Source organism: Bombus bifarius, unplaced genomic scaffold, assembly GCF_011952205.1.
Source record: "Bombus bifarius isolate JDL3187 unplaced genomic scaffold, Bbif_JDL3187 scf7180000007992, whole genome shotgun sequence".
In the NCBI taxonomy this organism is placed as follows: Eukaryota; Metazoa; Arthropoda; class Insecta; order Hymenoptera; family Apidae; genus Bombus; species Bombus bifarius.
The window spans coordinates 1,464,383-1,480,481 of NW_022884373.1; the positions used below are offsets into that span (position 1 = coordinate 1,464,383).

Sequence of the window (16,099 nt, forward strand, 5' to 3'; positions counted from 1 at the left end):
CTCGCAGGGCATTCAGTTTTCTGTAAGTCTTCAGTTCTTTCCTCGACTTGTAAAACCTAATCTTCACCGAAACACAGCCTAAAAGCGGACCAAAGACGTAGCTACGTAGGGAAGAAAACCGCACGAAAATCGGTTCGACGGTTCCCGAGCTACAAGGTAGCAAAGAAGCAAACAGACAGACAGAGAGACGTTGCGTTTTAGATGACGTAGAGATGACACGTCTGGTCTTAAATTACATTGAGATTGACATTGAAATTGAAGAGCGAAATATAGAAACTCGGGGATCGAAGTATAGAAATTGGAGGACCGAAACGTACAAGTCCGTAGCTACAACGTCGTAGGTAGAAGACGGGGCTAAACACGAAATCCAACGAAACGAACGCGTCGCTTCCTCGCGTTTCCTCCGCTTGCCAGAACTCTAGGAAAAGATTAATCAGCGTCGTGCCGTCTTATCTCTTCGCCACGATAAACTCTACACGAGTACAAGTCCGTAACAATAAGAAACGAGTACCCAATTGCGAGTATCTCCTTTACGTTCACGGGAATCCCCATGAAACGCATAAAGGCGCAGCGGGGGAACTCGCGGATGGGTCAGGTGTTTTAGGGGGAATGGCGGTATTTAAGCGACTAAGAAACGTTGGCCGCGGTAGCCGAGGGTGGAGAATAGGCGATGCCAGATGGACGAAAGGATAAGATTCTTTATGGTCGGAGATAGACAGATACAAACAGTTTCACGGTGAGTCGGTAACAAGCCGGCCGGTGATCGATGCGAGCGTCCTGCGATGATTTAACTATCCTCGCCGACGCGTCGGAAAATAAATGCTGAATTACTAGCAATGCAACGTGTTAAGCCCCGTTCACACCTGGCGGATCTTCGTGGATATGAATGGTGAAGAGCCAATCCGATTTTGTTCGATTCCATCGTGATTCTATGTCGAACTAGATTCCAAATTACATTTGTGTAAGTTTCTTTTATTTGTAGCATACAACGTTATACTTTAACCGGTTATTAAACAACGAAATGATAAACATACATATATATTTGTTTTTGGTGAAATTAGTTAGAATTTTAATGTTGTTGCTTCGTTACTGTTATTTTAATGTAATTACTGTCGTATCGATAAGGAAAGTCGTTATGCAGGTTCATGGTTTCGTCCATTTAAGGAAAGTTGGTTAAAATACGCGAAGAAGAGCTGCATGCGATAGGATGCAGGTCTTGAGAGTCAGCAAGAATCGCAGTCTTTATTACGCGGTTCGAAACAAAAAGAAAATAAATCAAAGATAGAGAAAGTACGAGAAAAGCAAAAGCAGGATTGCACGTGCAACGCCTGGCTCGCTCGATTTTTAACGTCGAAACGATCACATCGCCCGATTACGTCGCACCGCGCGTACGTTTTTCCAACAATCGTATTGTATCTTGTTTAGAAAAATATCGGATAAAAATGCGCTTTTACTGTCAGTAATTCGTAAACAAAAGCTTTTTACCGCAGTCAGGAAAGCATTTGATCTTGAAAGGGTTAGGAGCCTAAACGAGTCTTATGAAAATACGTCAACGTGGATGGCTCGTTGGATCGAAGAATTTCAAGTTACATTTCCTGAGTTCACTGAAATTATGAGACGTTGGAACACGATAACAGAACAAAGGAAGAGCGGTAAAAAAAGGATAAAGGGACTGGCGATTCAAAAGTATTGGGCGAGTAGAAAATTTCATTTCCAGGTAGATCAAACGCAACATTTCCATTTAACAAGTGTAAACGAGGCTTTACGTCGCTGCCTCTGGAAAAGCCCCGAGCGTAATGCAAGCTTATCTGCGAGCTAGAACTAGTATTTATTGCGATGCTGACGCAGGCTGCGTCGTGTTTGACGTTAAGTACCGAGCTGGGAATAAATGTTAATAAAGCGGTCGGTGGTTGGAATACGCGATGAAATGAGTTGGGAATGTTAGGCCATAGTGAATTCCAGTGCTTGTGATACTTTGGTACTCGGTGACAGCAGTTGGATTAAAGTGTGTCGTTTCTTCCACCGAGAATAAATGCTTCAATAATTGATTGAAAGGGACAGGAAGAAACAGGTTGAGGATCATTGGACGATGGCTCCTGGTAGTTAGGGACAGTCATTGGAGACAGATAGTAGTTTTTCGAAGTTGCAGCGGATGCTAATAGAGCAACAGATGGTTGAGATGCTTGCTATTACTGAATAGTTTTCACTCTTAAGTGTATTACTGGCGCAACGCAAATTTATATTGAATACCATTAAAGTCATCTTTAAACCATATTTAATCACATACCTCTAAATCAATTAAAATTTCCAAAGCATTTTTTTCAAATTAATTAGAAGCGAGAAATTAATTAAAATCTAGAGGAAATGAAGCGTAATATACGAATAGCAATACGAGTAGCTTCTAAAGATACATAACTCTGGCAAATCAATAAAAACCGTAAGGGTATTCTTTCCAAATAAATTAAAAGCGAGAAATTAATTAAAACCAAGGCAGACAACGGACGTACACGGATAACAACGATAATTCAATAGCATTAAAATCAGCCCCAAACGATCACATCCAATACGTGCCTCTATTAAATTAATTAAAACTCTAGAAATATCCTTCCTACTATAATACAAACTATCATCTACCTAATGTAAGAAAAAAGGACTCGTCGATCTAAGAAAGAAGCTTCAGTTTACAAAAAAGAAAAAGAAGAAGCTTCGCGTGACAAAGGACGGAAAGAAGAAAGAGAAACATAACGCGACATTCCATACTCTACACTTCTCCTAAGAATAATTCTCTCTGTCCCATCCCTAAACGACCATACTCGATCGGATACCTCTGCCATCTTCGCTCGTAAAAACTTATATTTAATCAGTAAGCCGCTACCGCGAGCGGGACGCTTTACGATTTATCCCGAGTCGTTTGATTGAACGCTTTACGACAATCTTTCCTCTTCTCCAGTGCCTGCACTCTCGTTCGCTCTCTTTATCCTTCTTTCCTGGTCGATTTAATTCCCTGTCGGAACGCTGGAAGATGGGGTCGGTTCGTTATCGCGAAACACCGGCGTTGAGAGCGAAATAATGCGTCGTGGGCGCAGATAACCGGTTTTACACGCGTGTCAACGATAGTCAAAGCCCCGCCTTAATCATTCTAATGTGCCCTGAACCTCCTTCGTTCACCGTTCACGGCTTCTTATTTCCCAAGACGGCCCCGGACCGTCGAAAATTACGATAACAGGGTAATCGTTCTCGATGCGACACGAGCCGGCCTCCAATGCTTACCCCCTATGGTAAAATGGCGCCGTTTTATCGGCCATTCAGAGGAGGCCACGTGAAACCCGAATGACGGTTTAGCAAACTGTATGGCTGGAAAAAAGTTCCAATTAAATTTTATGTTTCATTAGGCCAGCTTGAGTAGATTGCTTATAGCCGAGGAATTTATAATTTCTCTTCCCTTACATATTTGGAAATTTAATGAAGATTTCACATTTTTTTTTTTCATTTCGCGTGCTTCTTCAATAATATGCAGTTATGGTACGTATGCCCGTGTAATAAAGATGATATGTGTGATATGGTTTATCTGCGCCAAGATAAATAAAGGACATAGTTCGATGTAAAGTAGTTCTTCTATCTTTCGTTAATTACGATTTTATTGATTCGACGATTGTAAATCGTAGGATCGTAAATAAAGCGTAATTAGTAGCGCGGTAACTACAGAGAGCATATATCCTTATTTTACAAGCGAAGCATTTTCTTATCAGCTTCTATATTGCCTTCCAGTAACATCAAATTTGTGTATCCTTCTAAAAGCATACTATATTATAATATAATGGTAATAATAATATTAAAAGATACTATATTTGGATCTAGTTAATTAATATATAGATGCTGTAATAAATGCGATGCCAGCAACTGTATAGACAGTTCGAAGTTGTTCCTTTTTATGAAAGAACAATTACAAATAAACATCTTCGATCCCATTCTCGTTGCAACTTCGAATAGCTGATAATGTCGAAGTGGTCGTAATGCAATGAACTGACCACACGTTGATGTAATGAGATTGAAAGTTGAAAGTGTAGAAGAAGGATGCACGCGGTATTGGCTTCAGCAATGTTGCGAAAGAAACGAATTTTCAAAAGCACCGAACGCGGATGCCCAGACGATAATTTATAGCGTATCGAGATCGAGGCAACACCGATCGCGATAAATCTCGATCTTTATGGTGATCTGATGCGCGCACGCCACATGCTCTATGGTTATATCCGCCCACTTTCGACCCCATCGACATCCGCCCTCTCGCGATACATGCTATTTATTTTCCCATCTTGGCCCCCACGACGCGCCTTTCTTTTTCTCTTCTTTCCTTCTTTTCCTCCTCTCTTCGAACGCTCGACTCGTCGAGATTTGCCGGAAGATCGCGGATCCCTCCGTTTATTTTCACCGTTTCGTTTCGTCCATTGTGTGCCACGTGCAGAAAGTGTCAACGGTCTTTGTGCTATTGCGGTTATTGCGCAGGTACATTAGTCGAGCGACGGTGAATTGAAAATTATCTTGTACACTGTTTTACATATATTTGTATATCGTCATTTTGCATATATTTTGCACATAATTATATTGTGTCTATATGTATGTATATATAATATATACAATATAACATATAATATATGTGTACAATATATACAACATATTTATATATATAATAATTGTATATATGCAAATATTAATATACAGTATAATAATGCAATATATATACACACACACAATCATATTGCATCTCGTGGCTTTAAATCACTAGGACCTACACATAGGCCATAAACGTTCTTTCATAGTAACACTAACACACTCCTAATATTGTACTGTCCACTGACCAGGCCCATTTTGGAATATGACTGTATTATCCGATCGTCTTACTGGAAATCGCGTAGTTGTAAAATTGGGAGTGTTCGACATAAATTCCTTAGACTCGGTGCTAAACGACTGGAGTCTGTCCTACGTCTGCTGTTTCTCGCATTTATGACGCGGTTCTTAGCGATTTGAATCTTCAATCATTGAGCAGTAAAGGGACAACGTATGCTATCATTTGTGTTTGTGAGATATTCAAGATAGTCGGCAACAGTTGGCACATGTTTGCCACTTATTTTACTACAAATCTACACGAGCTACATATAAGACAAACCCACGTAACGGAAACCGGTAAATAATGTCAAATTTATTAGAATGTTGGAATAAACGTGCAAACGAGTAGATCCTCGCTACCTACATCTACCTGACAGTGTAACGCTCGATATATACACTGGAACCTAACTTCAAAGGATCCTCCAAGAGATATAATTCCACTTATAATACCATTACTCAAAATCCAGCCACCTGCAAGATCTCGCGTACAGCCTGCAACTAAAAGAACAAAGTGGGGAAAAAAGGCAAGTTACAAGGAGCAAAAAAGAAATCACTTTTCGTGAGATTCAAGTTGGGAACGATTCAAACCTGATCTCGAACGGTTGGAGAGGAAGCGCAACCGCATAGGCGCGGACAAATTACACGGCGGTGCTCACGGCGGTGCATCGATTTATGTCGACGCAAACAGTGTAACAGTTAAGCCTTAACTGTTAAGGTCTCGCTGGCATTAGCATAATACGTTGGCCGATCGATTATTTCAATAAATGTAATCGGAACCGGCATTTAGCGGAACTCACTGCATCAGATAAGCTCGGATGGGGAATAATGAACCGCGTTTTAAATTCCCCGCATCCTCTTTTTCTACTCCTTTACATATTCATTGACGCTATCACCAACACACGTGGTCCATTCGACGTTTTTCAATCTTCTAGATGGCAATTCATCATGACGTTTCGAAATTCTGGAATTTTCCCTTGCTTTGATAATGTACCTATGTATGTGTTCTTTATCGTAATTTGGAATATCTGTTACAATTTGCCAGTTACGCGTATACTTCAAAGTTGCACGCTTTACACTTACTTTCTTTCTATTTGCTTATCTATGATGCGAAGTTCCAGAGTTTAGCTTTCATTTTGAATTATATTGATATAACAAGGGAAAATAAATTTTCATCCCCTTGTTATGTTAATCTGGTCGAGCATCGTAGGTAAAAATTGAAAATGTATGAACTGTTATATATTCGATTGATATTTACTGTTTAATAAATTCTAGCAATATAATTGTGATATTACTGATATCATGTACTGGCGTCTTTTACTAATATCATAAATCAGTAACAAACGAGCTTCGAAAATTATTTATTGATTTTTCATTAGCTGCTAATGACTTTCAGAAATGAGAATTAAAACCAAATAGACCATTAAATACACGAGTTAACAGCTACTAAATCGCAATAATATAATCGTACCCGTTAATACTAATACATAATATTATACGTTCTCGTAAAATACACCTATTAATACCATCAGTAGTTATCAAACGAGCCTTGTAATGTAACCTCCTGTACAGTGAAATAGTTACTTGAAATAATTACTTGCTCGCCATTTTTCTCGACTTGGCAAAATATGCACTGATAAACATACAGCTAATTAATGTTTAATATCTAGAATAAATCGTAGCAAAAGCAATGTAACGTGTTCCGATGGAATTCGCCTATTAATACCATAAACCAATATCAAACGAGCCTTGAAAATTCTTTGCTAATTTCCACAATGAGAATTAGAAATATTTAGATCATTAAAGGTACGAACCGATATCTGGTGAATCGTAATAACAAAATTGTACCTATTAATGCGTAATATCGCATAATGTTACATACCTTCGTAAAATACACGTATTAATAGCATCAGTGGTTATCAAACGACCGTTAAAATATGACCTGCGCGTTGAAAGCGTTAATTCAAGAATCTTGTCCGATCGCATAAAAAGAACGTCATTGAGAACGCGGCTGAAGATATATCGCCGTGAAGCTCGGCTCGTCCGGCGTTTCACGAGATCTTTAAATCAAATCGAAGCTTTGGCGGTGTCAGGACGGGCAAGATGCATCCCCCTTCAAACCGGAAGGAAGCATTTCGCGCGTTCGTTTTCACGCGTTCACGATCGAGCTTAACTACCTCCTCGCGGTTCACAGTCGACTATGAATTTTAATTTTTATAGCGTGATCAAAACGATCGTTGGCTACTAACAAAGCCGCGAATACGAGTTGCTTGGTCTATTATAAAGTGGCTGACGTTTGAAAGATACAGGAAGTTCTCCGCTTTATTCGTAGCGCTATAGTGGAAACAGAGTAGGACTAAAATAGAAAGAGTAGAGTAGAAATAGCTAATCGCAAGGGTAAGATGCGGAAATGTGGAGGAGGGAAATTGTTACTGATCGGAAAAGGCGAATAAGCAAACCGTACACGTATTTTATCTAGTTTAGATGTAGACGCCTTAAAAGTCTCGTAAAACGTTGCTATAGCTTAGATGCTACTAAGAGAGGAATATATGGCAGATAAGTAAACCGACGATAAACTGATCAAGAGGTTTGCAGGAAAATCGTAAGAATAGTATAGGTAGCCAACTAATGGTAAGTCACAGGTATATATGTAACAGGTAACATATAAGTTAAATATAGGATAGTACATAGTATATAGTATATAGTACATTATACGACAGTATAATAATAGTAGTAGTATAATAGACAGTATAATAAATAAAATAAAGATATACGTATATGTTTAATTTTTAGTACTGGATATAACGTGGTATGTGTTTGGGATGGGAATGCGAGTGGGTGTGGGTTATTGTATGTGGTAAATGGTCTAAGAATCGTACTGCGATGAGTGGGAGTTGGAAATGTGTAAACCGAGTGCATTTTGTGGCCTGTGAAATCGAAAACTGAATAAGTTGCATTACTACTGGGATAGAAATAAATCTGAAGAGGATGGCGTTCGCTGTGATTCACATACATATGTAACCTAATTAAGAAGAAAGATATGCCATAATTGTATTTAGAATTCTAGAAGATTTATTAATTATAGTATTTTATCGGAAATTTTATACAAAGGTAAATTTACTATAACAAAGTGAATAATTAATTCATGAAAAATAGTACGCTACATATTAATTATATCAATTAATTGATCATTATATTGAAATTATAATTAACTTATAGGGAGGCTTGTAATTACCTTTATAATGATTGTATTTTATGTCTCTAAAATAATTATAGTATTGCTAAAAAAAAATGAATAAAAGCAAGACACGAATGCTCTCGCCCTTTATGATCTCGCGTAATTTTCAGTGAATGGAATAATTACAGACAATGGTGTTTTTTATTCAATCCGCGTAGTAATTATCGCTCCAGTTTACGACTGTATGAAATTTCTAATAAAACGCACAGTTACCGTAATTACACTCAAGGAGTTTCAACTCCGTTAATTTGTGATAAATTAGGTATGAAATTATTTTAGAGGTTTATAGATACTCGTGCTATTAATATCCACACACATACTCATAAATTGGCCCGTATCATTTACTGTTGCCCTATGAAAATTTTCTCGATAATCTAAACCAACTTAGAGAAAAAACCATACTTTCAACAATAACTACAATGCATAAATATATATAAGGAAATGACATATATTTTCGTAACACGTCTAAGAAACTAGGAATGACTTAACATCTGCATTTATATGCAACTAAATGAACGTAATGTTCCATTTATATCGTTATATCAGTAATCAACACGCGCTTCTACATTCGTCTCTAATTAAAATTCAGAAATAACTCAATTACTTCGATCTTATGCCTGCTAACCACGTACTACCGACGAACCTTGCCTTGAAATATCCTGTTATATAATCTAACCACAGCGTAGGCATGTAATATCATTATACAACTAAAAACGTGATACAGGATTGTAGAAATTTTGATTGAAAATTCTTCAGGCAGAAATTTCTTTACAAGTAAGAAAGAAAAGTATTACAATTTTCACTGACTCCAGAATTAATAACGTTCTTCTTTTACTGTACACGCCAGAATCCTCTTCCACAATAATTTGATGGAAAATCAATGGTGCCAAAGTTGCAAAGTGTATGTTGTGAAAATCTAAAAGGTAGAAAAATGTAAAAAATATTCAACTATACTGCTTCAGTTATGTTAACAAAAATATGAAGGCACATAAAAATTCACAATGTATCCACAAACCTCTTATTCACGATTTTAGTATATCTTATTTTATTGTATTTTAATCCAATGCATATTTATGTTATTGAAGTTTATTTGTCAAATGATATAAGCACATACCTTGTAACTTGTAACAATTATTTATAAAAATCCGTTTCTTTCATTATCAGGCTTGTTGCTGTTCTCAAGATAATTTATTCCTATCGATAATTTGTAATTTCACTTGTAAAATTTCACTAACAAAATTATACTTGGACTGTGTTCGAATTTCGAATATTACTTATTGCAGAAGACTTTCCATTAAAATTGCTCGTATTAATACGTGGAAGAAAACGAAGGAAGGAAAAAAAGGACAAGATTTTTCACCTGATCGGCGTCGCTATTAAGCTTCCAATTAGGGTCATGTTGTACAACGCTCGGAATAATTAGGGGATCGAGTTCTTACGATCTATACGATCAGATACGAAGTGTGTAGTATACGACACGTTACACAATTTTGTGGATCGTTTAACTCGTTCAGGATCGCACTGAATTTTTTGTTGGAAAATTACATCCAACGACACGGTTCTCCAAGAGTTGTTAACTTATTTTTTATTATTACCTCCATTTAAATGTTATGTAAAACGCACGAGAGACGATCACTGTGACACGTTAACGAAGCGATAAAAATAATATTCTCTAACGAGTATGATTATCCGCTAGAAATTTTTGGCTTTAAAAAAGACAAGTGCGTTTTCTAGATTTTAATAGAAAAATAATAGTTGGAATTGTTTCAACCTATAATAAATTAGTTCGATAAATTATCTATAGTACAGAGAAGAAAATCTATGTCTTAAGGAATATTTAATAATAAACTGTAAAAGTTTAGAAATAAAAACTGTAAAATAAAAATTGTATAAAGTTTAGAAATAGCTTTTCAACAATGTACAACGCAAAGATTAATTCTGAACTGAAGACTCGAACGACACTTTCCTAATTTCCAAACAAAGATTCAGCCTGAAATTTGCAATCGGTAGAAACTCCAACTTGAAATCCACGATAAATATTCTATGACGATATGTTCTTTGAAGCAATACACTCCTCATCCGGTAATCTTAATCAGACAGACAATAAATCTACGCGATACATTAATTCGATTCTTGATAAGTAATTTGTTCCTCTGCATGTACAATACTTCAGCCATGGATCGGTATCATTCATCATTCTAAATGTAATCGTTTCATCTTCTTGTTCGTATAATTACGAAATATCTTGTACTGAAGGAAGTGATGGGAAAAATTTCTTTTTTAATTTAATTCTTAATATTTATGACAGCAAAGGCGTGAAATAAAATGAATTGTTGGGATTTTCGAGATTGGTAGAAACTTCGCGTGTATTCAACGACATAATGTTGATATATATTGTAAGAAACAATTTTTTAGGATGAAATATTATTCTTCGCAAACGATATAATAAAACGTAAGAGCCTATTTAATAAATGAAAATACATACTGCTTAATTTTGCCAAATAGAACCAAGCCATTAAATGTTAATAAAAAGAAATTTGAATTCCAAGAATCATTCATTGGAATTTTATTCATATTGAATTGTACGAATGCATAAAAATCAGATAAAATAATATGATATAGACAAACATTGAAGAAAAACACGCTTGGAAAGGAAAAATATAAAGTATCAGGAATAACTGGTTTAATAAATTATTACAATTTCCATATCAAATTTCTATGTGTAAAAAAAGATACTGAAGCAATAATTACAAAAGCTATTAAATCCATTACATGGCCTGTTCTTCAGTTAATAATATTGTGCAGCGAAGAATTTTGCGAGCGAACGGTACAGCATTAACAAGCACAATTTTCAATATGTATAATCTAAACTAGTTTACAATTAGAGTAAACCAAGATATCAGACTCCTTCTTTGGAATCAAGGTCATCCAGTAAACGTAGAAAAAATTAAGTATTAAAAATCTAATTACAAGCTCTGATGAAAGCATTAAGTACACAGTCCTCCTTTTTCAACTCATTTATAATCAATAATTATGTTGGTGGGGCATTAAAATCTCTAACTTCTCTTTAACCATAAAAAAGATAGAAAAAGATAAAAAAAAAAGATCATCTCAATAGGTAAAAGGTAAGAATTTAAAGAGATAGCACAGAGTTACATAGCAATATCGTTCCTTTCTTAATTGAAAGTAAATTATAACATTAGTATAATGAGCCCCTTTCTTTTATTCAGTTCTCGTCTGAGAATCAAAAAGCTAACAAACAATCAAATATTCTCTGCTTTCCATTCTACAGAATTTCCTAATCGAGCCCATTAAATCTAAAAGACATACCATAGTAGCCATATCAAGATCGTCAAGCTACACTCAATGGGCAGCCAGACCAATGTTTCATCCAGACGAACGAAGAAGGACCGAGGAGCAAAGACAGCAAAGGCTACTAAACCTATCAAACGCTTCCTTTTTTCCAAAGAATTTACCAATTAAAGGAAACTCTGAAGGACGCGGTAAATTAACAATATCAAGATCATCAAGCTCGCTCAATGGGTAGGCGGATCGATTCTTCATTCAGGCCAACGAAGAAGGACCGAGGAACAAAGACAGCAAAAGCTACTAAACCTATCAAATATTTCCTTCTCTCCAAAGAATTTTCCAATTAAGGGGAAATCTGAAAGACGCGTTAAATTAACAATATCAAGCTCGTTCAATGAGCAGGCAGATCGATCTTCCATCCAAGCTAACGAACAAGTACCGAGTAACAAAGGAGGCAAAAGCTCTACTTAACTTATCAAATACTTCCTTGTTCCCAAAGAGTTTCCCAATCAACGCCATTCAAATGTGAAAGACGCGCTAAATTAACAATATCAGGATCAACGAGCTCGCTGAATGGCCAGCCATACGAATCCTTCATCCAAGCCAACGAAGATGTACTGAGGTGGAAAGAAGGCAAAAAGTTACTCATCCTAGCCAGTGAAAAAAGACTAACGAAGAATGAAACAGTGAGACAAAGTAAAACAAGTTTCGTTCTAAAATGAAGAAAAAGAGGGGGAGTGGAGGGGGGGGGGGAGAGGCAAAAAGGAACGACGAGGCAAGTTCTCGTTTTCTATATTCTTCCTAGCGACTGTACTCACCTTCTAGCACCCTCGTAGGGACCCAGTCACGTTTTTACCTGTGCCTCTCTGCTCCCTCGTGTCCCGGTGCTCTCTATCCGTCTCTCTTCGCGCGATGCCAGTCACCGGCCCTGACTCCTGCCGGCTCGCCGTTACGCTGTTAAACGAGCGAATCGCCAGTAGCTATCGGCTCGGCCGCATCTGGAAAGAATAAAGTACACGTTACGAAGGGTAAGCAAGCAGTCGTGCAGCAATGCAAGCCGGGACTAACGTAGACTGCATAAGTAATAGGGCCGCGGGCTGACTACGCTTCTCTTCTTTCCGCTAGCGGATATACACGGCTGAAACCCGACCAAGGATCGAACTCCGTCATCCCTCGATCGTTTCCGTGACCGAGTAACCCTCCAGGTGCAGTTGGAGGCGTTCTAGTCGACTTGTTATACGGATTGAAATGTGAGCACGTAAGTTAAATGACAGGAGCGAGTGTGCGAGCACGTCTGACGATGTGGATAGTTGTTTGGGTACATGTTGCGAGTGTTATCAAGTGGAAGAGAAGGTTTTCAGGATTTTTGGTTTGGTTTGGCTTTGCATATGGTAGAGTTTCGTTGATCTGAATTTATCGAGAACCAAGCGGTTAGTATAACAGGATTCCATTGATTTTTCATGCGTGTAATCGAGATCGTCAAATAGATGGATTTTATTCGTTGATAGAAATTCATCTGATCAAATTTACTAATAAAATTTTACTGAAGATGAGTTCAGAGATGGTAGATGTTGAAAGTTGGCTTGTGATTATTGGTTAATGTTGATTATCGTACAATTTGTTTCGCGATCACTGGTTAAGAACTGGAACAGTTTCAGCTGTAACGTTCTGATTTCAATGTATCACTTGCCATATTTCAATAAGAAATCATAACACATTCAAGTTTACAAGCCCAGGTAGCAGATTCATTATCGTAAAATTATGCATATCGAATCTCAGGATTTACCGTAATTTAAAATCTTCTCGCGGAAGGATATACAATGATAGCAAAATACTGCCAAGGGCAAATTCCATAGAAAATACTTTTATTTTAAATAGAAATTTTTTTAACCGCGGGAAATTGCAGTAGATCAAACTGCTTGAGACTTCAGAATACCATCATGATCTATCATTTTCTCCACAAAGTATACGCAGCCACGACATAAAAACGCCACAGGCAAATTACACGAAGAACATTTTCATTTTAATTCGAGGTATTACATAAAAATTCATTTGCCCATACGACGCGGCATTTTCAAAAAATTCCAATTCGTTAGCATAAGACTGCCTCGAACCTCGGAATACCACCACGATCTATCATTTTACCGAGAATGAATATACAATGACTGGCCTACGACGCCAAAGGGAAATTATATTGCCCGCGAACTAGAATACGCGCACGAACAACTAAATGGAGACTTCAACGAGTGGAGACGAAGAATTCGCTCGCGGTCGAGTAGTATCAACAAGACGATATTCCAGAATCATGCTAGGTAATGATTTCAGGCATCTCTGCTACCACAAGCAAACAACCGAAAGCGTACTTCATTTCCATTCAAATGACTTCGTTCTCGGACTATAGTACACTGATTTCTGACCTGGCTCAATCTTTTTCCATGGTTATTTCGAGTCATTTGACGAAAATGATGTGAACGTGAAGATAGCGCAGTTTTGTTGAGGTAATAATATGAGACAGGTTTTTGTTCAATGAAAATTGTATCACGTAGCAAAAGGATTGTGGCGACGTAATGGTAACCACACATACCTATCGAAATAATTTTATGGCAGCTCTTGTGGTTTCAAGGATAATTTTATGGCGGATTTTATTGCGTGCTACACCGCAAGAATTTCATTGGTACACAAGTGTTCACCTATGGGACTCGGATCGTAATTTCTGGATTATTAGCCCAAGCCTGACGAGTCTATAGATTTTATGAATATCGAGGATTCAAAACGTTTCTAGGATATCTAGTATTTTAAGGACTCTACGAATTTTTACAGTTAAAATCAAAATCCATACAACTAGGATTATAAAGATCTCTTTTATTTAGGTACCTTACAGAAATATACATGAAATAATCAGATCAATTAGATCTAATCTTCAAAAATTGCTTATAAACGTTTACCTATTACGAATACTAATTACAGCTAAAATGACAGCAAAACTTCCAGGTAAAACGCTTTTCAAATACATCATTCGATCTGAACTTCACCATTTCAGCATCTACGACAGGAAGCTATTATGGAAACCCTTGTAACGAGTGCACAAATAGATTCCAAACAGAACGCCAGTCTACCTTGCTCTTTCTTCTCATCCATTTCTTTTCTTCTCACTCCTTCGTTCCTCCTTCTCTCGGTTTAATTACAACGCCACACCCTAATCGGTAAACGTCTGACACTTAAACGCCACAGAAAAACGGTGTTTCGCCCATCAGCAACCGCGAATCCATCATTGCACCCATCAGTGCATTACTTCGATCCCTTCATTTAATCCAATTACCCGAAAGATGCTGCAGATATCCGATCCCCTAATTGTTTCCAGCGTCATAGATCAAGACGCTTTCACACTGCTTTGCAACGGTGCCACCCTTGCAACTGGCGTGAACGATTTACGCGACACGGACAGAGAAGCAAGCTTCACAATGAAACGTGTGATTACCGATTTCAAGACCAGACTAACGTACGGTGGCTGTTTCCGAAGATCGCTGAGAATCGAGTAATCAACCGCGTGATTACCGGCATGAAGATCGAAGATAATACGCGAAGCGGGTAATTCCTATCCGGGAAAATCATCAGCCGACGAAGGCGTGCGTTCTGGCAGGAAAGCACCGGCATGGGACTAATCATCATAGCGTCAAGTTTCATCCGTGAAATCACTGTGAAATGCTCGATGAAAAGATAGAGAGGTCATGTGCTTTACTATACTTGATCTACGCTACATCATCGGTCATCACTCTTCGCGAACGTCATCGTTCGCTGCGTTACAATCGTTGACTAGTTAGCCTCGATGCGCAAAGAATCGATACTTAAACCTGTTACGAATTTCTATTCTTCAACGTTGCTCTGAATTTAGCTGACTTGTAATTTTGTAACGTTAACGAGGACCAAAGGTGGATGCGCGAGATTCGTTTAAAACATTCTTACGCCTATGTTGGATAAATTGAAAATTGAAGGAAAGGATACCGAGTACGTTGGAATTCAAATTAATGGCAAAAGAACATAAGTTAAGAAACATCGCTCTTGTAAAGCGTATGCGCTCACTTCTTGTACTTTCACTGTGAATCTACGGTAGAACCTGGATCATGCGAAGCGACGTGGACCGGGCCTATTTCGGATAATGGGAAACTCGCCTAATACGGGAAATACGCGTGTAACAGATGCAGAAATCCAGAGAAGGCGCATGAAAATATAGAGTACGCCTAAATTATAGCGCTTGTAAATATTCAACAGGCGAGATACAATCATCTAGATCGCAGATATTAGATTTCATTTCCTTAATTGTTCTTGGAAAAAATATGAATTTGCATGAACATTCTACCCTCTACCTTTTTATTAACGACATCCACAAGATGCAGGCACTTATGAGACATAAAATAACAATGGCTAGGAATTCCGCACGTGCCATTAACGTTTGCGATTCGCGCGTGATTCCTGCTGCCGCAGGCGCTTCGATCCTCCATGTATAAGCGTGGTTCCGCGCGGCGGGACGATTTTCTAGCGCGTTGGTTAGAACACACCGGAACCGGCTGGTTCTCGCGTATTCATCGCGCGTTATTGCTACGCGTATCGCATACTCGCGAGTATTTAAGCGAGCTACGTTCAAAGCGGAGAGGACGGTGGAAATTACTGTTC

The 16,099-nt window shown here is 37.9% G+C and overlaps 1 protein-coding gene across 1 annotated transcript in view; it reads right to left on the reverse strand.

The window, feature by feature from the left end:
* LOC117205540 (conserved oligomeric Golgi complex subunit 1) overlaps nt 1-12,426 on the reverse strand; it is a 113,256-nt gene extending 100,830 nt beyond the window's left edge. The window contains exon 1 of the mRNA XM_033444044.1: nt 12,247-12,426. The gene's annotated coding sequence lies outside the window, so the exon portion shown is untranslated. The remainder of the gene's footprint in view (nt 1-12,246) is intronic.
* Between the last annotated feature and the right edge of the window lie 3,673 nt (nt 12,427-16,099).